General features: G+C 49.5%; 1 long non-coding RNA gene across 1 annotated transcript in view; it reads right to left on the reverse strand.

Moving 5' to 3' along the window:
* The window catches only part of LOC139185424 (uncharacterized), a 72,187-nt gene that overhangs the window by 8,142 nt on the left and 41,903 nt on the right, over nt 1-22,142 (reverse strand). The window contains exon 3 of the long non-coding RNA XR_011569053.1: nt 1,319-1,447. This is a non-coding gene — a long non-coding RNA (uncharacterized lncRNA). The remainder of the gene's footprint in view (nt 1-1,318; nt 1,448-22,142) is intronic.

Consider the following 22,142-nt stretch of genomic DNA (forward strand, 5'->3'; position numbering starts at 1 on the left):
CACCTACCTGATGAGCCAGCATGCCTACCTGTTTCTTCACACCTCTTCTGCAGTGTATGCCCGTTGGCGGGCATCAGTATACAAGATGCAGGTCTTCACTCCACACGGCCTCTTCCCCCAAACCTCCGTGTACCCCGTCTTCCAGTTGCGCACCTTCCAGCCCCAGGACCCCCAGTGGAGGCAGTTTCCACTGCCCGTGAGTCCTCTGTATCTTTACCCTGGAATACCTCTCTCTCCACACAGATTGGATCACCAGGTCCAATGCCCAGAGCTCTGCCTATTACAAAGATTAATCCTCATTGGTCTCATCAGAGCCACCTCTGGGGGGGACTCCAGTGCAGCTGGCCATTTTCGGTTGATGCCAATGTACAGGACTGAGTCGGTGATCCATCACCAACTCGATGGACATGAGTTTAAGCAAGCTCCGGGAGCTGGTGGTGGACAGGGAGGCCTGGCGTGTGCCATCCATGGGGTCGCAAAGAGTCAGACACAGCTGGGCAACTGAAGTGAACTGAGCTGACAGTGCTGAGTCAGTCCATTAGTGAACCAAACTGGGGATCTTTCCTCTATCAGCTGGTCATGGGGAGCCCCGTCCATGAGGGCCTAGGTGTGAGCTGATGAAGATGTCTTGGTTGGTGGATAACTGCAGACTCTGGTTCCTACTCTGTGCAGTTTACTAGTGTGCTCTGGATCTGCTCAAGCGCAATGCCACCTGATTACATAGTCCTTAGGATTGTCATTTCTCAAAAGCTAGAGATACTGCACAAGCCAGGACAACGACTTTCAGCTATCCCGTCACTGCTCAGCAGGAGTGAGTCTTAGTAACTGAGTGATGCAGGCATAGAGCGCCACAATGAACGCTCGATACATGAGAATTCGCTTTCTTGACGCTTCGTCATGCTCTGCGGCTACCTACAGGCTTGTTTGTATATCCGTCCTTGCTGTGCTGAGCTGTCACTACCGTCGTCTCCGATTCTGTGTGACCCCAGGGACTGTAGCCCGCCAGGCTCCTCTGTCCCTGGGATTCTCCAGGCAAGAGCACCGGAGTGGGTTGCTAAGCACTCCTCCAGGGGATCTTCCTGACTCCGGGGATGGAACCCTTGTTTCTTAGGTCTCCTGCATTGGCAGCCTCGTTCTTTACCACTAGCGCCCCCTGGGAAGCCCACAAATGTCCTTAAATGTAAGTGAGATGAGATGAATTATTATATGAGATAAATTAGATAAATGAGATAAATTATTATATGCAATTTTCTCTTATCAAATAAAGGTATGCTGATTTTCTAACAAACAGAGAAAAAAGGTACAGAAGGCCACCTACCACCACAGATGGGGGTCCCCATCTTCCGTCTTGCTGGTAAATGAGCTGCACCCAGAATCCTGTCTTCGCCAGCTTCCTGGGACTACTTATGGCACCTTCTGTCTTAGGCAGGTTCCCCAGATGCAGACCCTGCAGAGATGGTTTGTGTGTGAATAATTTATTAAGCACATTGCCCCAAGAGAAATTAGACAGAGAGTAGGAAACGCAGGATAGGGAGCAAAAATTAACCAGGGAAGGTTGTGATTTCATGGAAAGTTCCAGACACAACGTGAACCCCTGAGGAGCTGTGGAGAATAAGTTGCTCAGCAGCGTTTACCCCGCTGGAAAATAAGGGGCTAGGTTTTCACGTCCCCCGCCCGTCGGTCATGGGCGACAGGCCGCCTGCAGTGTTGTGTGCCGGCTCCGGCGCGCCCACTCTCTGCGCCCCTGGGGACTGTGGCCTGCCAGGCTCCTCTGTCCCTGGGATTCTCCAGACAAGACTCTGGGAGTGGGTTGCCACTTCCTTCTCCAACCATGTAGATTTGTAACTTTCTTGGCTGTTTTGCTTCTGGAAGCTTCTGAATGAAGTGGCTCCAGGGGACCCAGGGTGGTGCCCCAAAGAGAATTACAGAGCAAAGTCTGGAGCAGAGCCTGGAGAAGCTGGGGAATGGGCACGCTGAACCAGTGAGGCGGGCTTGACGGGGTTAGACCCAGTGCCACAGGTACCCAAGGAGCCAGGATTCATACATGCAGGACTGACACAGCGCTTCTGGCCGCTGACAGGACGGTAAAATAAGTTGCGCTCCTGTCTTCTCCCAGAATCTACCGCTGAGGGAACTGCTAGGGAGACACTGAGGAGTTGGGACCCCAAGTCTGTTGATGAGGGGCACCTCACATGGACGTTCAGAGCTTCAGAGAGATGGTTCCTATGGAGACTTTCGTTTCCTCACTTCGCTGAGCTGACTATTACACTTTGTGATGAGGCTACCCAAGATTATGGCTTCCATCTTGCTAGTACACTCTGTCTATTGCATGCTTGGGTTGCGTGCCTTGATAAAGCAAACCGCCGGGTTGGAGAGGCCCACGTGGCAGGGACGTGATGGAGGCCTCCATCCAATGACAGCCAGCAAAGATCTCAGGTCCTGGGGCTTCCCTGGTGGTCCTGTGGTTAAGAATCCTCCCGCCAACGCAGGGGACCCGGGCTCAACCCTTGGTCAGGGAACTAAGACCCCGCTAAGCCCATGTGCCACACTACTGTGCTCTAGAGCCTCCCATGGGTGCAGCTACTACAAATTCTAGCATTCTGTCGGCCAGCGGGCCTGAGCACAGCCTCCTTACAGATGGTTATCTGTGTATAGATTACCTGCTAGAAGGCAGTGCCCACTTTTGGGTCTCCCTGCAGCAGCCAAGGTATTGCCCCACACATGGCATCACATAGAAAATGATTCTTGGCAGAAAGCCGAGGCATTTATGATAATAACAGAAATGAATTGCGTCCTTACCATGTGCCAGGCCTTGATGGAGACATTTTACAAACCGAATCTTTCTTTAATCCTTGTGACAGTCGTATTAGGTAGGCTTTTTAGGATTTCCATTTTGGATGAGAAAAATGAGTCTTGCCAAGGACCAATAACATGCCTGGGTCTGACACTTGTGAGTGACGAGCCAAGCGTTGAGCCTGGGCAGCATGCTCCAGGGCAGGGGCTGCCCGCAGAACTGGGAGGAGGTGGGGCCAGTGCCGCCCAATGCTGTCCTTCCCTGAAATGCCAGAAAGAACTCCAGCTGCTCGGCCGCTACTCTTCAACCATGGGAGGGCAGGAATGTACCTTGTTTGACATGAAATCTCACTGTAGTATTCAAAACAGGGCTAGAGTGGGAGCCTTAAAAGGCGCTTGAATGAATGAATGAGGTGCCCTAAATAGCAGGTGGGGAGAAAGGAAAAGGGAACGCATCAGTTCAGTTCAGACGCTCAGTCGTGTCCGACTCTTTGCAACCCCATGAACCGCAGCACGCCAGGCCTCTCTGTCCATCTCCAACTCCCAGAGTTCACTCAGACTCACATCCGTCGAGTCGGTGATGCCATCCAGCCATCTCATCCTCTGTCGTCCCCTTCTTCTCCTGCCCCCAATCCCTCCCAGCATCAGAGTCTTTTCCAATGAGTCAACTCTTCGCATGAGGTGGCCAAAGTACTGGAGTTTCAGCTTCAGCATGCTGCTGCTGCTAAGTCGCTTCAGTCGTGTCCGACTCTGTGCGACCCCATAGACGGAAGCCCACCAGGCTCCCCTGTCCCTGGGATTCTCCAGGCAAGAACACTGGAGTGGGTTGCCATTTCCTTCTCCAATGCATGAAAGTGAAAAGTGAAAGGGAAGTCGCTCAGTCATGTCTGACTCTTAGCAACCCCATGGACTACAGCCTACCAGGCTCCTCCATCCATGGGATTTTCCAGGCAAGAGTACTGGAGTGGGGTGCCACTGCCTTCTCCATCAGCTTCAGCATAGAAGGCTCTATTTCTCGATGTTACACCAGCAGCCTCATACGTCTCACTCCAACACGTTTCTTGGCAGTTGCTACCAATATTACCTCTTCTGTGCTTATCTGATAGCATGGCTCGGGAAATGGAGTGTGTTTTTCTTGATTTGGAATTGAGAACAGAAAATAATTCTAAGAGGTAAGTGAAGTGGAAGGCGGCTGTTGTCCCTAACAAGTGTGTTCATTTCTTATTGGTCTGCCTGCACGCGCACACAGAAAACCCGGGATTATATCTAATTCTGCATTTATAGCAGCTCATTACCTGCAGGGATAAGTGAGGTTATATAACGGGCTGGTTCAAAGACTGTGCTTGCTTGTATATGCAAATATCTATCGAAATTGCTTAAAATAACAAGTTGTTCTAACACCCTCCACTGAGGGAATTTGGCTGGAAATGTTCAAGCATGCCCTTTATTCGGCCTGCCCCCTACAAGCACCGGAATGAAAGGCGGCCCCTTTTTATGCCAAGTACCTTCGCCACACAGCTTGTCTGAAGAAGGAAAGAAGCTCATGTCTGGTCTCACATTTCATTGTTTTCAGGTACTAGAGTCAGAATAATAGCTTATTTATTATCAGTTTTTATGGTTAACCTGCTTTCATTTCTGGACACAGATAAAAACGTGTGGAAGAGCTTGACTCTGTGGACATCCTTCGCTTAATAAAAGTGGGCTCTGCCGTTTAAGGCAGTGGGGTTTGCTCACAACTGAGCTTAATGTCCGTGGCCTTCCCTGGCCTTTTTCCTCTTTTTAGTGCCACCCCGACTGCGCCATGCAGATCTGCTCACATCACACCTGGCTTAAAACCACACTGATCGCCCAGCCCCTTTGACTTAGGGCACACAGGCTTCTTGGCCTGATCCCCAAGGCCTTTGTCGTCCAGGCCTTGTCCCCGGACTGACTTCATCTCTCAGAGGCCTGCCCTACTCCCCAGCTTCCATCTTCCCACCCCTCTGCTCCGTTTTTGCTTTCTCAGGGTTTCTGTAATCTCCAGAGCCCCGGGCCTTTGCGCCTGCGGTGGTTCCCTTCATCTTGTTCACCTTCCTCCCCCGCCCCAGCCCTGATGGCCACCGCCAGCCCCCAGGGAGGTGTCGCCGCCTGGGGTGTGGTCCGTGCCGAGGCGGGGTGCCCTCCCTGGGACTGCCCACACCCTCACAGCGCCCCTGCTGGACTCAGCTCCTGGATGGGGTGTCTCAGCACCCAGCTCGGGGCCCGGTTCAAGGAAGAAACTGAAAAAAACCAAGATAAAAATCTGCTGAGCGCACATTCTCATTACTCTCCTGTAACCTGTTTCTCTGCTTCGGGTGGATCGAAACTGTAATGAGTACAGTTTATACATTTCAATCCGAATGACTGACAGTTTAGGTAAAATAAAAGCTGTTAGCACAATAGACCATTTTCCTGAAAACAAAATTAACTTTTGAAATTTTAACCACATGGAATTCAGTGCTGTCGTTGAAAATGCAAAACTGGGAACCTGTTCCTCAAATGTTAGACCCCAGGACTGCCTCCAAATCAACCTACTTTCAGTTCTTACAGGCCCCTGTCATTATGTGGGAAATAAGCCCCCACAGGCGATGCTGCCTCTAACCCTCCCTCACGACTTTTCTTAGAAAGTGTGATATGCTTTTTTTTCTGCTGGCATAATGATGAAAGGAAGGGTAGACACAGTAAGTGTGCTTCGTACAGAACAGAACAGAAACAGCCAAGAAGATCTAAAACATTCTTCTAAAATACGTTTATTAGCAAAATTGACTCTTTAGTGCCATTTTCTTTTGAGTATAGTTGATTTACCATGTTGTGTTAGCTTCTGCTGTACAGCAAGCTGAATCGGCTATGTGTCCACACACAGCCCTTCTTTTCTGGATTTCTTTCCCATTTAGGTTCCCACATTGAGTAGAGTTCCTGTGATACACAGTAGGTTCTCATCAGTTCCCTACTTTATGCATAGTATCAATAGTGCATGTCTGTGTCAATCCCGATCTCCCAACTCATACCCCTACCACCACCAGGTGCTGCCGGGGTCCAGCCCCGGTGGATCCAGGGGTTTCGAAGGGGAGACGGCGTCAGTGAGGATCAGGAAACAATTGCTTAATTAAACTTTAATTAAGGATATAGAGTGGTTAAATAAGGATAGCTCAGTGAGGAAATTCAGTGGAGAAAAGAGGCTGAATAATTCAGCCAGAAGGTGACAGAAAGAACGACATGGGGAGACCAAGCTTCGGTGAGCAAGGCCCGAACTATTTTCCAAAGTAGTTTTTATACCTTAAGTTATGCATAGAGGATAATGGGGGAAGGGGTAGAGTCCTGCAGTAAGCCAGGCTTTCTTCCTGCAAACTTATCATATGCAAAAGTTTAGGTGATTTGCATCATCTTCTGGCCCGGAGGCCTGTTAACATTTTAAGACCCTTTCTTCAGAAAACATATTTTTCTCTAAAGGTGATTAGTCAGGCGTAAAGTTGCATTCCTACAGAGCAAAGGTGTGGTGGGCTATAACAAGACAAAGAATTAACTCAGGGGTCCCAGGTTACAAACACTGCCAGGGACACAGCAGGTAAGGGATATGGAGACTTAGCAGCAAACATTGGCCCAACAAGTGTAAATCCCTTCACCAATACAATTTCTAATCAATCTTTTAACTGCTCAAAGGAATCTGTATTTAGACAGTTTAGAACATCTCATGCCTCTCACAGTTGGGAGGCTCTGAGCAATCACATGTGGCCGGAAAAACCTATTCAGGCAGGCTAGAGGACTTCCAAAGGAGTTTGTAGGTTGAAACACTGTCACACCCAGGAATTATTAACTGGAGCTGGAAGTTAACTCTTTTTTCAGAGAGAGGTAGTGGGGGACAGCCCCCCGTAAAGTCAGAGGTGTAGGTGAAAGCACAAAGCAGAAAGTAGGCAGACTCTGGTTTTTGGGGGTAGATGCTCCAGGATTTCCAGGGGGACTCCTGAGGCTCAATCCCGCCTTTGCGTATGCCGAGCCTCCTTCCTCATGACCTTTGCCATGGGCGGAGCTCCTGCTCCCGGCAGGGTGCCACGTGCTGAGACGTGGATGGACCTAGAAGCTGTCATATAGACTAAGTCAGAAAGAGAAAACCAAATATTGTATACTAAGGCATATATGTGGAGTCTAGAAAAATGATCTTACTTGCAAAGCAGAAATAAAACACAGATGTAGGGAACAAACGTGTGGATGTATGTATGTGTATGTGTGAGTCGCTCAGAGTTGTGTCCAACTCTTTGTGATCCTATGGACTGTAGCCTGCCAGGCTCCTCCATCCATGGGATTCTCCAGGCAAGAATACTGGAGTGGGTTGCCATTTTTTTCTCCAGGGGGTCTTCCTCACCAAGGGATCAAACCCAGTTCTACAGCACTGCAGGCAGATTCTTTACCGTCTGAGCCACCAGGGAAGCCCAATGTATGGGAACCAAGGGGCAAACTGATTTTTATTTAGAAGGGAATTCTCTATGTGCAGGGCACACTCTTTGATATCTCCTCAGCTATTATCCGGAGAAGGCAATGGCACCCCACTCCGGTACTTCTGCCTGGAGAATCCCATGGATGGAGGAGCCTGGAAAGCTGTGGTCCATGGGGTCGCTGAGAGTCAGACATGACTGAGCAACTTTACTTTCACTTTTCACCCTCATGCATTGGAGAATAAATGGCAACCCACTCCAGTGTTCTTGCCTGGAGAATCCCAGGGACAGGGGAGCCTGGTGGGCTGCCGTCTACGGGGTCGCATAGAGTCGGACACGACTGAAGCGACTTAGCAGCAGCAGCAGCAGCTGCTATTATCAGCAGCAGTAACAATTTGGTCAAAGAGAAAAGATGAGACTTGATAATTTGGGCAGGTTCCTAATCAGACTCTCTAGGATGCAGGCAACTTTCAAACGAGAGCTGAGAGTTGGGGCTTTGTTTTTATTTGGAAAGCTCAGGTGGGGTTTGGTCTAAGTGCTTTGTAAACTATAAATCACTATCTGAGTAGTTTTACTCAGAGTCTTCGACTGTCTTTATCAGTTTGAGTGTTTAGAGCCAGGGGGCCCAATTGGTACATTACGTGGTTCTTATTCTGGGAAAAGCTCCAATGTTTTCTGAACATTTTGTTCAGGCCTGACCCCACTTATCAGGACTGACTTCCCAGGTCTGCTGAGAAGGTATTCACTGGCTCACCGGGGGAGTCGGGCAACCAGGGCAGAATGGAAGAAGCAAGCATTAAGATAGAACTGGCGGACTAGCTCCCTGGAGCTGCCCTCAGAAATGGCCACACGCTCGGTGGCTCACAACAACACAGACGTGTCCTCTCATGGTGCTGGAGGCCAGGCGTCCAACATCAAGGTGCTGGCAGAGCTGGCTCACTCTGGAGGCTTCAAGGGAGAATGTACCCACCCTCTTTCTGAGCTTCTGGCGGGTGTGAGCAGTCCTGGCCGCTCTTTGATTTGTGGACGCTTCCCTCTGATCCTGCTCCATCTTTACCTTCTCCTCCGGGTGTCCCTGTGTCTGCATCCCAGATCTCCTTTCTCTTATAAAGACGCCAGTTGCTAGATTTAGGGTCCACACTTCTGCAAATATCTGATCCAGGATACCTTAATATCCTTAACTGATTGCCTCTGCAAGGACCCTATTTCCCAGGAAGGTCACATTCACAGCTACCCGGAGCTAGAACTTGGACATACCTTTTTGTCCAGTCGCTAAGTCATATCCAACTCTTTGCAACCCCATGGACTGCAGCACCTAGGCTTCCCTTCACCATCTCCTGGAGTTTACTCAAACTCATGTCCACTGAGTCGGTGATGCCATCCAGCCACCTCATCCTCCCCCTTCTCCTCCCGCCCTCAATCTTTCCCAGCATCAGGGTCTTTTCCAATGAACTGGCACTTTTCATCAGGTGGCCAAAGTATTGGAGCTTCAGCTTCAGCATCAGTCCTTCCAGTGAATATTCAGGGTTGATTTCCTTTTGGATTGACTGGTTTGATCTCCTTGATGTTCAAGGGACTCTCAAGAGTCTTCTCCAACACCACAATTCAAAAGCATCAATTCTTCGGCGCTCAGCCTTCCTTATGGTCCAACTTTCACATTGGTACATAGCTGGACATACCTTTTGGGGGAACAGAATTCAACCCACCACCAAGGGAGACTTCACCTGGGTAGAAGCTCTTCCTTCTCAGACCCTCCCAAGAGCTCTCTGTATTTTGACCTTCTCAACTTTCTTCTCTGGCCACTGAAACCAAATCCTGCCTCTTGCCTGTAGTGTTTATAATAAAACCAGAAACTTCAATACTATTGTGAGGAGATCTTGAAGATGGAAAAAGAGAGATATACCAAGAAACAAAGAAGGAAGACTGGTCCTAGGATCCTAAAAGTTCGAATGTTAGGACTAGCAATGTATGACATGGCCCCATTTTTTGATGTAAAAATTGCATGCGTGTTCTCAGAAAATGTCTGGAAGGATGTGTACCAAAAAAGTTAACAGAGGTCATCACTGGGTTCTGGGATTATGATATCTTAACTTTCTTCTTTATGTGCATTTATTATATTTTATAATTTTTATAATTAATTTTTAATTAATTTATTTAAACGTTTTAAATGTATCTTTTAAGCATTTATTTGGTTGCCTCCAGTCTTAGTTGGGGCATGCAGGATGTTCATCGCGTCACATGGGATCTCTCTCTGCCCTGCGTGAGCTCTCTAGTGTGGTGCTTGGGCTTAGTTGCGGTGCTTGGGCTTAGTTGCTCTGTGGCAAGTGGAAGCTTAGTTCCCGAACCAGGGATTGAACCCTCCTCCTCTGCATTGGAAGGCAGATTCTTAACCACGGGACCATCAGGGAAGTCCCCAGATTTAAACTATTAGTAGTAGTCGTAGTAGTAGTTTTGCTTTTTCAAACTGCTTTATTAACTTCACAATATATAATGGACATGTCTCCACACAATAGGTAAAACTCTCCCGCTGATGGAAGTTTACAGATTGGGTCCACAACGCAATATTCAATTATAAGCTGGTAGGAGAAAACCCCACAAGAAACAGGTCACGCCAAAAGGCTTAGAGCAAAGTGCCTCACGGACAGGCGAGCTCAGGAGGCAGGTGTCCCCTGCCAGCCTCAGAGAGAACGTCAAGATTCAGGGCGCAGGGCCCAGCCCGCGGTCACGGTCATGGTGAGGGGTCAGTTGACTGCTCACAGAGTGTGGCTCAACTGCCCGTCCCCCGGCCCCTCCCTCGGCGGCCGGACCCCCGCCCCAGCCCTTTCCACATTCTCCTCTCCCACCCTTGCCCGCGGCTCCCCAGACCTCTGAGTCACGTCCCAGCCCCACTGCAGGGTGCGTTGCCTAACGTGGAAGCACCTACGATTTCCTCTGGGTACACAGTATTCACCAGCTTCCGAAGGGAGAGCCAGAGACTCCTTGACTAGCGTCGTGCCTCTTTCATCCCTCTTTCTCTTTCTCCATGTTGAGATTTTTCACTGCTTGTTCGTCTTTGGACTCCGTCGCCCCTGGACTGTCCTCGCTGTCTGCTGCCCCTCCTAGTTCTCATGCCCGGGCCCACCACACTGCGCGTTGCAGGCCCGCTTCTCAGGTCCTCCTCGTCCTGGGGGCCGAGCCTGGCCTGCACCGGCTCAGGGCTGCCAGGCGCAGGGGCCAGGGAGCGGGTGACCGCTGCGTCTGAACTTTGATTTCGTGTTGGAGTTCAGCAGTTACCACTGTTGTCTGTTTTCCGGCGAACAGCTGAGGGACTCAGCCATACGCATAGATGTATCCATTCTCTCCCGAACTTCCCTCCCATCCAAGCTGCTGCTACTGCTGCTAAGTTGCTTCAGTCGTGTCCGACTCTGTGCGACCCCATAGACGGCAGCCCACCAGGCTCCCCTGTCCCTGGGATTCTCCAGGCAAAGCACTGGAGTGGGGTGTCATTGCACCATTGGCCTTCTCCGCCTATCCAGGCTAACATCTCTGTTTAAAGAGATGTTAGTTAGATTAGAACTAACAGTTTCTTAAAAGATAATGAAATTCCCAGATGCTAAAGGATCAATTCACTTCGCCTGCTTGTTCAGAGAGGCAACTGCTCTGAAATCAAGTAAAGAAGGTGGAACAGAGGTTGGTTGTCATCTTTCCCTGAGTCTCCTTCGTGGCTGTGAATTCCACACCATATCCCGCTGTTTGTTCACTATCTATCTGGATACTTTTACTGAATTGTAGGCGTGAGAACTGGAAGAAATCATACAGATCATCTGGTCTAAAATTCTAGTTTTATACACCATGAAAGAGAGGATGGCATGTTCTCCTAAGGCCCATGGACCCAGGGAGGGTGGAGACCCCCAGGTCTCCACCCAAGGTGGGTCTTCTATTACTGCAGGCGGCTGCTGTCAACGTCTCATAAACGGACCACTGGACTAACATGGATCATAGTGTCTATTTTCAGCGTACCCTCTAATGAATAAGCCACTTGTCTATGCCACTACCAGGCATACAGAATTTATGAAGACATTCATTGAAAACTCATTGAATACCTGTACGCTGTCCCAGCATATGCTGGGCACCAGGTATTAAGATGGGTAGACGAGGCTTCAGCACCTACCTCGGCAAGAAGAAACTGTACGGAGTGTCCCCAGGCCTCGCCAGGCTGTGGGTGCAGATATGAGCATTTTCATGTAAAGACCCAGCTCTCCATCCCTGGAGTTCCCAGTTGCCATTCAACACCCTCACTCTGATGATTTTAGGGAGTCTCAAGACATAGGGACATGAGGGATTGGGTTTGCTGTCTCAGCAGCAGCTCTGCTCATGTCTCCCCCAGCCTTACCAACACACACATCCAGGGCCTCAATTTGAGAAGTGTTCCAGAAACCATTTGAGGAGGTATGGCAGTTAATTTCGTGTGTCAATATGGGTAGGTCGTGGCACCCAGATATTCAGCCAAATGCTATTCTAGATGTTTCTGTGAAGATATTTTTATGTAGGATTAACATTTAAATCAGTAGATTTTTGAATAAAGCAGATTACATCCCTATCTACTCAGTTGCAGGCTTTAATAGGAAAAAAAAAAAAAGACTGCCCTCCCTGGCAGAAGAGGGGATTCTGCGGGCAGATTTGGTCTCTGGACTCACACTGCAACTCTTCCCTGGGTCTCCAGCCTCTTGGCCTACCCTCTGGATCTTGGACTTGCCAGCCTTTGTAATTGTATAAGCCAATTTCTTAACAGTCTCTGTCTCAGGACTTCCCTGGCGGACCAGTGGTTAAGAGTTTCCAATGCAGGGGTTGTGGGTTCCATCCCTGCTCAGAGAACTGAGATCCCATGTGCCATGTGGTCAAAAAGTAAATAAAAATGTAGAGTTATCTATCTCTGCCTCTGTTTTTCTTTCTCAGCCTCTCTCTTTCTCCTACTCCATGGCTAGCTAGACTGGTGATTGATGGTAGATAGATGATAGACATAGATAGAGAGACAGATGGTAGACAGATAATATCCTTTTAGACTGGTCTAGATCGATCTATCTCTCTACCTATAATATCTATCTATCCTTCCTACTTGTTCTGTTTCTGTGGCCAGCCCTAACTCAGACTGGAGACTTAAGCATCACGAGTGTCAGCCCAGAGAACCCTGCCTCCTTGCTGCTCTCTGACTGACTCTGCTGCTGCTTCGCAGCCGCCCTCAGACCCCGCTGCTCTGTCCTGGGACAGAAATGGGAGAATGGAGGCCACCCGCCCCGACTCTGCTGAGCCTGCGAGCTGGAGCCCCGAAGCAGCTAATGTGATGAAAGGGTGTCACGTCTGATGACAAGAAGGACTTCTCAAATGCCTTAAAACATTTTGTAACTAAAATAGAACTATGAAAATGGTAAAACAAATAAAAATAGCGTGAATAATGATGAATAGATTGAAAAGCGCCCTAAAATTTAAAGATCCTTAAAGAGGATCGCATACTTTTCCCTTTTTCATATTTTACTTTCTGGACATTTTTCAGATTTGCTTCCCCTATGGTTTCACGACGGTATGCTTGTAAACCAGCACTTTTTCTTTGCAGATAACAGGCATGCCAAAAGGGTTTCCTCTCTGTTGTGTTCCTCATCCACATATTCAGTGTGTTCTGTGCTTTTTGGCATGGACTTGTCGGCTCTCTCTCACGTCCTATTGTGGTCCTGGGGGTATAGAATAATTTGAATAAAATAGTAGCCTCATGGAGAAGGCAATGGCACCCCACTCCAGTACTCTTGCCTGGAAAATCCCATGGACGGAGGAGCCTGGTAGGCTGCAGTCCATGGGGTCGCTGAGAGTCGGACACGACTGAGCGACTTCCCTTTCACTTTTCACTTTTCACTTTCATGCACTGGAGAAGGCAATGGCACCCCACTCCAGTATTCTTGCCTAGAAAATCCCATGGCTGGAGGAGCCTGGTAGGCTGCAGTCCATGGGGTCGCTGAGAGTCGGACACGACTGAGCGACTTCACTTTCACTTTTCACTTTCATGCACTGGAGAAGGAAATGGCAACCCACTCCAGTGTTCTTGCCTGGAGAATCCCAGGGACGGGGGAGCTTGGTGGGCTGCCGTCTCTGGGGTCACACAGAGTTGGACACGACTGAAGCAACTTAGCAGCAGCAGCAGCAGTAGCCTCACTGCATATTACTTGAGAAAGGTGTTATTATCCCTGTGGTACAGAAATGGAAACTGAGGTTCACAGATGTCCAATAACTTCCCTAATATCCTTCAACTAGAATGTCCCAAAGCTGGCCCCGAACCCAGGGCCGTGTGGATCCAAGCCCACACTGACCTCTGTGATTTAGAATGCTTCGGGTAATTTTTAATCAGCTCAAGACAGCTGAACAGTGACTTGCCAGGTTTGCGCCACGGCGTGGAGGCCTGTTTGGGGCTTTGTCTGCGGCCGTGACCGCCCTCAGCCTGGCCGGCTCTCTGCCCCCGCTCACGCTCAGCCGGCCGTTGGGCTCCAGCCTTTCTTTACTTCCCCGAGGCTTCGGTGCTTTTCTGCCTCCTGTCTTACCTGTTTTCTATTCCTCACTCCTAGGTGACTCCTGACAACTTATTTTTTCCATGTGCTTACTCCTAACAGAAATGAGTTTCATGTATGTGAAGCAAAATTTTCATGGTTGCAAACAGAGGCACTGTATTAACCAGCACAGTGACTTAAACGCAGCTGTAGGGAGTTAACTGGCTCGGGTGCCTGGAAAGTCTGGGGCTGTCTGCCTTCAGGTATGGCTGTATCGGGGGCCCAAGCAAGGACAAGAGGAGTTGGTTCATCTTTTGACTTGGTGAGACTTCTCCCAGAGAGAATTTCTTCGCCACATGGCAGCAAGAATGCCCTGGCCTGTCCAGAGCCCCGTGTTCCCAGCTCTCTTGACCCTAGTGCGGGGGAGGGAAGCTCACTCCGACCCCACCGTCAGCCCTAGCTCCCGTACAAGCCCCACAGTAATGCTGACTTAGCCTGTTTGGGGTGCATGCCCCTGCCTTTGGCAAAGGGGTGGGGATGTGTTTCACAGCCTCAGGGGTGTGACACACGGTGGGTGCACGTGACCCCTGACCTTCAGCAAGGAAAGCGGGGAGGGCCAATCACAGCCCCTCTGGTCCACATAATGAACTTCCCATGAGGGACCCTCACGACAGCAGACAGCATGCGCTCCCCACTCAACCACCATGCGCATCAGAGGCTGACGAGGGAAGATTTGCCCGGTTTCCAATTGTCTTGGGATGGGAGGGAGCCCAGCATTAGAACCAGACAGGCCAGGAGGCGACAGGCATGCTGGGTTTCCAGAAGCTCCTTTCTCGTTATAAACGCCCTGGGGTTGGCAGGACCGGCCCCAACCTCTGCAGAGAAGGGTGGGCGTGTCCAGTCCCTCTGTGGACTCTGTCACCTCTCCCTTGGGGGCCACCTGGGGCTGTTTTCAATACGAATGTTCACAACATCCTCCTTTTTTCTCCCAGATCTCAATGATGATGGCCTTGCTGCTGTCCGCGACAGCACAACAGACTAAAACGAAGCCTCACTGAACGCCAAGTGCTGCTCAAGGTGCCTGAGAGGCACGAGCTCATCTAATCCCCTCGATCACTCTGTTTTACAGGTAAGAAACTGAGGCACAGGGAAATCAAGAAATTTGCCCAGGATCACAGAGCTGTTTGCTAGTTTTGTACCCAAGCAGTCCCTTAGCCAAGCATGAAAAGTGGACGCTTAACTAAGCACTTGCTAGTCCCATGTGCTTTATAAGGATTATCTTGAATTCTCACAGCAGTTCAACAATGCAGTGACTGTCACCACCCTTACTCCATGGAAGAGAGTGAGGTATCGGAGGGGTAACTAACTCACTAAGTCCCCAAAGCCTGCAGCGGACCCCTGGCTAAGCAGTCAGGAGCCTGTTCTGAAAGCAGAAAGGTAAGTCTGAAGCTCCGCTTTTGGAGACTCTTTTCTAGGCTCAGCAGCTGGAAGATCCGACCACAGCGCAAGCAAGTACAGAGCCAGGGTTAGAAGCTCGTCTGAGTCCAGGGCCCCGAGCTCAGACCCGCTCCAGCGGGTGGACTGAGCCAGGGGCAGGCGTAGGCTACATGAGGTGCTTCTCTCATCGCGGGTGCCCAGGGGCCTCGCTGCTTTGCTGTCCCTAAGCCTCCTGACGGCCCATCTCGGCAGACAGTGTCTCTAAGCCAAATATACGCTCAGAAAAGCCCAAATCCGCCACCAGCTGGAGCTGGTAAGGCTGCAGAGCTTCCTGCCGAATTGGGTCCTGGGGGCAGAAACCGCAGTGTTATTTACACCCAAAGCTCCTTATTCGTGGGGCTTTACAACACTCAGAAGGCTGAACCCTGTCTCATGGAGCCAAGAGACCGCAGGCACACTTAAAATAACAGAGAAGAAGAACGCACCGTCTCCTGTCTCCTACACCCGAGCTTCCGTTCGGCCTGAACGGCTCCCTCCGCAGCCCTTTTTGTTCCGTTCATTACCTTCCTCGAGCCGTCTCATTACTGACACAGACGCCTAATTAACACATCAGGTTTCCCCTTTTCCAAAAAGTCTCGGAAACGTGCCTGTTCTGAGAGGCTGCCCACTCGAGCCCCCAGCCCCCGCCGTCTTTATTTTCTTCTGCTTCTCGTCCTGGCTGGTATAATTTGTTTCTTTGTATTGAAAGCTTGTCAACTCACGGAACCTGGCACATATTCATCAGGAGGACGGCCCAGCACACATCACAGCTTGATGGAAAGCGAGCCTGAGTGGGGAATTGGGCAGAGAGTCAGAAAGAAGCGGAAGCAAGCGGGAGTGGGAGCCGGCTTAAGACCATGACCCAGTTTTCAGGCCCAGGGCGACCAACAGTCCGCCTCTTGCGCCGTGATCTTTCATTTGCGTTAAGCTGGTCTTCAGCTTGCGCCATAAAAGCTCATTGCTTCTGTGCCTCTGCCCAATTTGCTTTCCTCTGTCAGGATGCCCTTCCATCCCTCTGAATTCCACTGATTTTTTAAGGCCAGGATGAAGCCCCACCTCCTCCAAGAAGCCTTCCACGATTCCTCCAGTCCCAGTTAAGCTCCATTTTCGTGATACACTTACAGTATTTGTATCACAGAATCTAGTCCTTGATGATGTTTTCTGGAAGGGAACTGTCTCAGACTCTCCAGCCCTCAGTCTGAAGAGAAAGAAAAAAAAGGGTTCCTTTTGACACAGGTTGAATAAGAAAGAGACTTGTTAGGTGCCTGGGGTCAGAGGCGCCCCAGAGTGGCCCTGCGCCCACCCTCACAAGGGCAGCCGGAGGGGAGCTTGGCAGGCACACGAGATTATACAGCAGCTGCGAAGGGGAATCACCAGCCATTGTGTAAAAACATGCCCAAGTATACACACATCTCCGCTGCTGCCAGCTGCAAAGACCCACCCGCCCATCTGAGAAGCGGCTCAATTGAAAACCAGCGTCTGCAGTTGCAAGTGTCTGCCGTTAGAATTGTGGACTTGTCTGAAATTCCTATTTCTTGTCTTGTACGTGGCTTTCAACACATGTGATGAACACAATTGGAGGGGCTCTCTCTGATGCCCTCAAAATTCTTTTTCCGTTTCTGGATGCTCTACCCCTGGCTTCTGTGTTTGCATCCAACGGCCAGCACTATGACCGTCTTCAGAAGATTGGAATTTAGATTCGCTTCACCTGGAGGTTGTTTGGTCAGTAACTGACTGGTACCCACTGTGAAAAGCCAGCTCTCTGCCCAGAGTTGGGGTCAAGTGTAATTTACACCCCCGCCCCCCTAGGGTCGAGCAGAGGTTCAGCCTTGCCTGAAACGGCTCTGGCCTGGCTTCTTTGTGTTCTCTGCCCTGCCTGTCCTCCCTACTTCCACCCCACCCCTCGGATTTTCCCCAGGGAGCAGCTCCTTAGAAAGTTCCTTGCACATGAATCTTCATTTCCAAGTCTGTTTCTGGGACAATCTGACCAAAGATAATACCCACGGCGTGTCTCTTCATTGGTCATTGGCAGTCACACACCCCGACCCACCCCACCCCACCTTGCCAGTCCCCACGTCTCTGAGTGATGACTGTCATTCTCTTTGAAGTAGCCCTCCAGGACCAACTCCAACGAAGTGTTGCCACGGAGCCCATATTTCAAGTCACATCACTGCAAACGTGCCCTCCAACCCAGTGAAAACCCACCCAGTCACGCTTAGGGGGTGTGATAGCAGATATGCAGTCAGAAGCTTAAAGAAACTTATTTTTACTGATTCCATTTATAAAAAAAAATGTATCTTACTTTTTCTTCTTGGATTTTCTCAATTAAAAAAAAATTTCTATGTAATACAGTTAAGGACATCAATGTACTAAAATGCTTTGTCAGACAGTAAAGAATCTGCCTGAGGGCAGGAGACCCGGCTTTGATCTCTGTGTCAGGAAGGTTCCCTGGAGAAAGAAACAGCAACCCGCTCCAGCATTCTTGCCTGGAGAATTCCATGGACAGAGGAGACTGGTGGGCCACAGTCCATGGGGGTGGCGAAGAGTCCAAAGAGTTGGACTCGGCTGCGCGACTAACACTTTCACTTTCCTTCATTAGGACTAAGAGGCCTCATGGAGCTTGTATCTATTATTTTAAAACGATGATGGTTACTTTTGATCCTGGGTAAAGGTTTCGCTTCCTTCTTATATCCCAAAGTTTGCAAAGATAGTCAATTAAATGTCATTGTTCATCCTCCTGGAAAACAGTAATATCTTCCCTCTCTGTGACTCTGGATGCTGCCAAGGGGGTCGGGGATAGATTTCACTTCTCTTTCTAGACCCAACACTCCTGCTATTGCAGCTCCAGGCCGCTTCTGCATCCCTGGCCCTACCCTAAACTCTTCTGAGAAGCTACCAACAAAGCAAAGGAAAAAAGCTGCCTTTCCATCCTTGGTTGCAATCACCAAGCTCTTCCTAACTCTGTCAAAACCTACACTAAACCCCCCCCCACGTGTCACCTTTGCCGCGGGTGAGCACGTCCACGTCTTACCTTCCGAGCCCAAGGCCACGTCTCACGGCTCTTTGTTCACCTGTTGTGCTCGGCACGGGTCCAGGGTCACACTGGCCAAACACATCAGTTACATGGGAATGAAGGTCACAGACTGCTTCAAGTCAAGCAAGTAGAGTTTGTAACTGATTCAGTCTATTCGAGGGGCCAGGCAACTTTGCAAACTAGAGCTTCAATTGGCAGCTGCAAGGTAATTTTCTGCAGTGTATTGGTTTGGCCAAAAAAATTCATTTGAGTTTTTCTGTAAGATGGGATGAAAAGCCCGAGTGAACTTTTTGGCCAACCCAATAATTTTTCACACTCCCTTAGCTATCTGCTATAAGGTGCAGTAAGGTTTTCTTCCTTCCTCTATGTTTCTACAAGTTGATCCCTTTTTCTGCCTCCCTGCTGCTAAGTCACTTCAGTCGTGTCCGACTCTGTGCGACCCCAGAGACGGCAGCCCACCAGGCTTTCCCGTCCCTGGGATTCTCCAGGCAAGAACACTGGAGTGGGTTGCCATTTCCTTCTCCAATGCATGAAAGTGAAAAGTGAAAGTGAAGTGCTCAGTCGTGTCTGACTCTTCTCGACCCCATGGACTGCAGCCCACCAGGTTCCTCCGTCCATGGGGTTTTCCAGGCGAGAGTACTGGAGTGGGGTGCCATCGCCTTTTCCGTTCCTGCCTCCCTAAGATATTTAAATTCTCCTGAACTCAAGGATTTTGGTACTCCATTCTTCTAAGTGAAAGTGAAACGCACTCAGTCGTGACCGACTCTTTGAGACCCCATGGACTATACAGTCCATGAGATTCTCCAGGCCAGAATACTGGAGTGGGTAGCCTTTTCCTTCTCCAGGGGATCTTCCAAACCCAGGGACTGAACCCAGGTCTCCCGCATTTCGGGCACATTCTTTACCAGCTGAGCCACAGGGGAAGCCCTAAGAAAGAGACTATTAGGAAACCTGTGTTTGCTCAAGTATGCAGCAAGTCCCACTTGGCCAACAAGCTAAATGTGATGCCTTGTAATTCTCTTCCAAGCGTGGACTCCAGGGAGCTGAATGTAACATGTAGTCATCAATAGGATAATTTAGCTTCATTCTTTCTCCTCGCTTTCTAAGAAGGGCCTGGAGTGCATGCTGGTTTTCTCTAGAAAATGGAGCTACCTCCCCACCCTGTGTGTTAGTCGCTCAGTCGTGTCTGACTCTTTGTGACCCCGTGAACTGTAGCCCATCAGGCTCCTCTGTCCATGGGATTCTCCAGGCAAGAACACTGGAGTGGGTTGCCATTCCTTTCTCCAGGAGATCTTCCCAACCTAGGGACCATACCTGGGTCTCCTGCACTGCAGGCAGATTCTTTACTGTCCGAGCCACCGGGGACGCCCTGTATGTGATCTTTGAAAGAACCGTGTCTGCAGCACGGCCTCCTCTGTGCTTCGTGGCTTAGGCACAGTGTCTTTTCAGGCGCGCTGACTCTTGATGGCTTCAGCAGCGCAACAGTGGATGAACGCTGTTGGCCGTTTACCGTTTGGGATTCAACTCCACGCCTGGATCTTGTTATGCAGGCATGTTCAGAGCCTTACAGCTCAGCTGTGAACGCACTCTGGCTTAAAGCGAAAATGCAGTAGAACCTTGCTAATCCACCAAGTTAATCACACTTGCCACCCCTTCACAGCAAGGACTTAATAGTCAGGCTCAAAGTGAGGCTTCGTGTCCTCACAATGCACAGGAACGCATTCTTCTGATGACTGTGTTATCGTAAATAATCTCCAACTTTGCTTATTGAACAAATGAGACTTTACTTAACCGCTGTACTATCCTTTTAATTCAACCTTCAAGGGTAGCTTCAAAATGCTGGAGAACTGGGCTAAGATGTTCTGGCTAATGCTTTGCGTTCTATCCTTCAGTACCAAGACTATGAAAAGATGTGTCCCGGGCCACTTGATATCTTCAAGGTACCTGAAGACAATCTTTACAGGAATGTTTCTAAACACAGACTGGATTTCAACGTGGAAATTCACACGTGGATCATTGTAATTCATTCCTTCTCTTTCCCTGTGGGGGTGAGGGACACTTTCAAAGTCGTTTTAAAGTTGTTTCGTGTTATCTCTAAATGATTTCCATGGCATCTACTAGGTAAATTTGCTTTCTATTTACCATCTCCCCTGGGCTTCCCTGGTGGCTCAGCTGGTAAAGAATCCGCCTGCAGTGCAGGAGACACTGGTTCAACTCCTGGGTGGGGAAGTTCCCCTGGAGAAGGGATAGGCTACCCACCGCAGTATTCTTGGACTCCCCTGATGGTTCAGATAGTAAAGAATCCACCTGCAATGTGGAAGACCTGGGTTAGATCCCTGGGTTGGGAAGATCCCCTGGAGAAGGGAACGGCTACCCATTCCAGTATTCTTGCCTGGAGAATTCCACAGACAGAGGAGTCTGGTGGGCTACAGTCCATGGGGTAGCAAAGGGTCGGACACGACTGAGTGGCTTTCAATTTCACTACCATCTCCCCATTTAGAAAACAGAAGAGTGGGTTTCCAAAAGAAGAGAGACTGAAAAAGTGACCTATATTGTTATTTTTGAAATCTATCTCACCTAAAATTCTATCTTTAATCAAGACATTACAGTTGAAAGTTTTTCTATGAGTGTGTGTGTGTGTCTAAAATCATCATACTCTTCTATGTGAGGAAGGTTTTTACAGATCCCAGAAGGCAGCCCTCAGTAACAAAGTTTGATGGAGATGCAAGAGGGAAAATTGACGGCTTATGTTTACAAGTTCCCCTGAATATGACTACCAGTCTATTCAATGAAGGAAATGGCACCCTACTCCAGTACTCTTGCCTAGAAAATCCCTTGGCTGGAGGAGCGTGGTAGGCTACAGTCCATGGGGTCGCAAAGCGTCGGACACAACTGAGCGACTTCACTTTCACTTCACTGAGTATAGAACTTGAATCTGAGTGCACGTGAATGCTCTGTAAGGCGGATGTGGCCGTTCTCAGTGGCCGATGCTCTGACGGCCTGGGGCACGGTCCGGTGCTGTGCTGGCGGCCTGCCCTTGGCGCTGGAGCATGCCTGTTCTCTGTTGTTTCAGACAGAGTCTAGAGATGTGACTTGCTTTGTGCAGATCCCTTATCTGGGGGGCAACAACTTGCTTTAGACTTTCAAAGAAATTGTTACTCCTGTTACTTCATCTGTTCTGGAGATAACATTTGTCAAAGATGGAAAAGGCACCTCAGAGTTTGCCCTGACTCAAACTGTCCCAAGTGATGTCAACTTAATATCACTCCTTATAAATCAATGACCACAGACCCACTCACCAGAACCAAAGTTTTTTCTCAAGAAAAGGGCTTTTTCGTACATGCAAATTGAGCCAGATATTTCTCTTGTCAAAACCTCACATCATTGGATGTGGCAGGAGAGACCTCAGCAGTAATCCAGTCATCCCAAGAATTCTTAGCTGATACTTTAACCTTCCAAGAAAAGAATTCCTAGAAAATCACTGGAGAGTAACCACTGAGGTCTGCATCTCAACTATTCTAGGAAATGTTTCTGGGTTTCAAGATCAATATGATCTTTCCAAGTGAATTCTTGGGAGTCTACAGAAAAATCTGTTGTCAATGTAAAAATAATCCTTTAGAAACATATGTGAAATTATATCCCCGCCTCGCTCAAAACAGTCCTCTGACTTCCCACGACACTCAGAAGAAACTTCAGTCCTTGCCACGCCTCCAGGCTTCCTCGCCCCTGGCCTCTGCCTAAGCCTGTGGCGACCTTGCCTCCCTCACGGCTCCGGGTCACCACGGCCTCCCTGACACCGGCTCCGGTCTGCGAACTCGCTGTTCCCCTGCCGGAAACGCTGTTCCCCGGATGACTTGCCCTGTACCTGCACCTTGCTCCCTT

The sequence above is a fragment of the Bos indicus genome, chromosome 10 (assembly GCF_029378745.1).
Source record: "Bos indicus isolate NIAB-ARS_2022 breed Sahiwal x Tharparkar chromosome 10, NIAB-ARS_B.indTharparkar_mat_pri_1.0, whole genome shotgun sequence".
Taxonomy (NCBI): Eukaryota; Metazoa; Chordata; class Mammalia; order Artiodactyla; family Bovidae; genus Bos; species Bos indicus.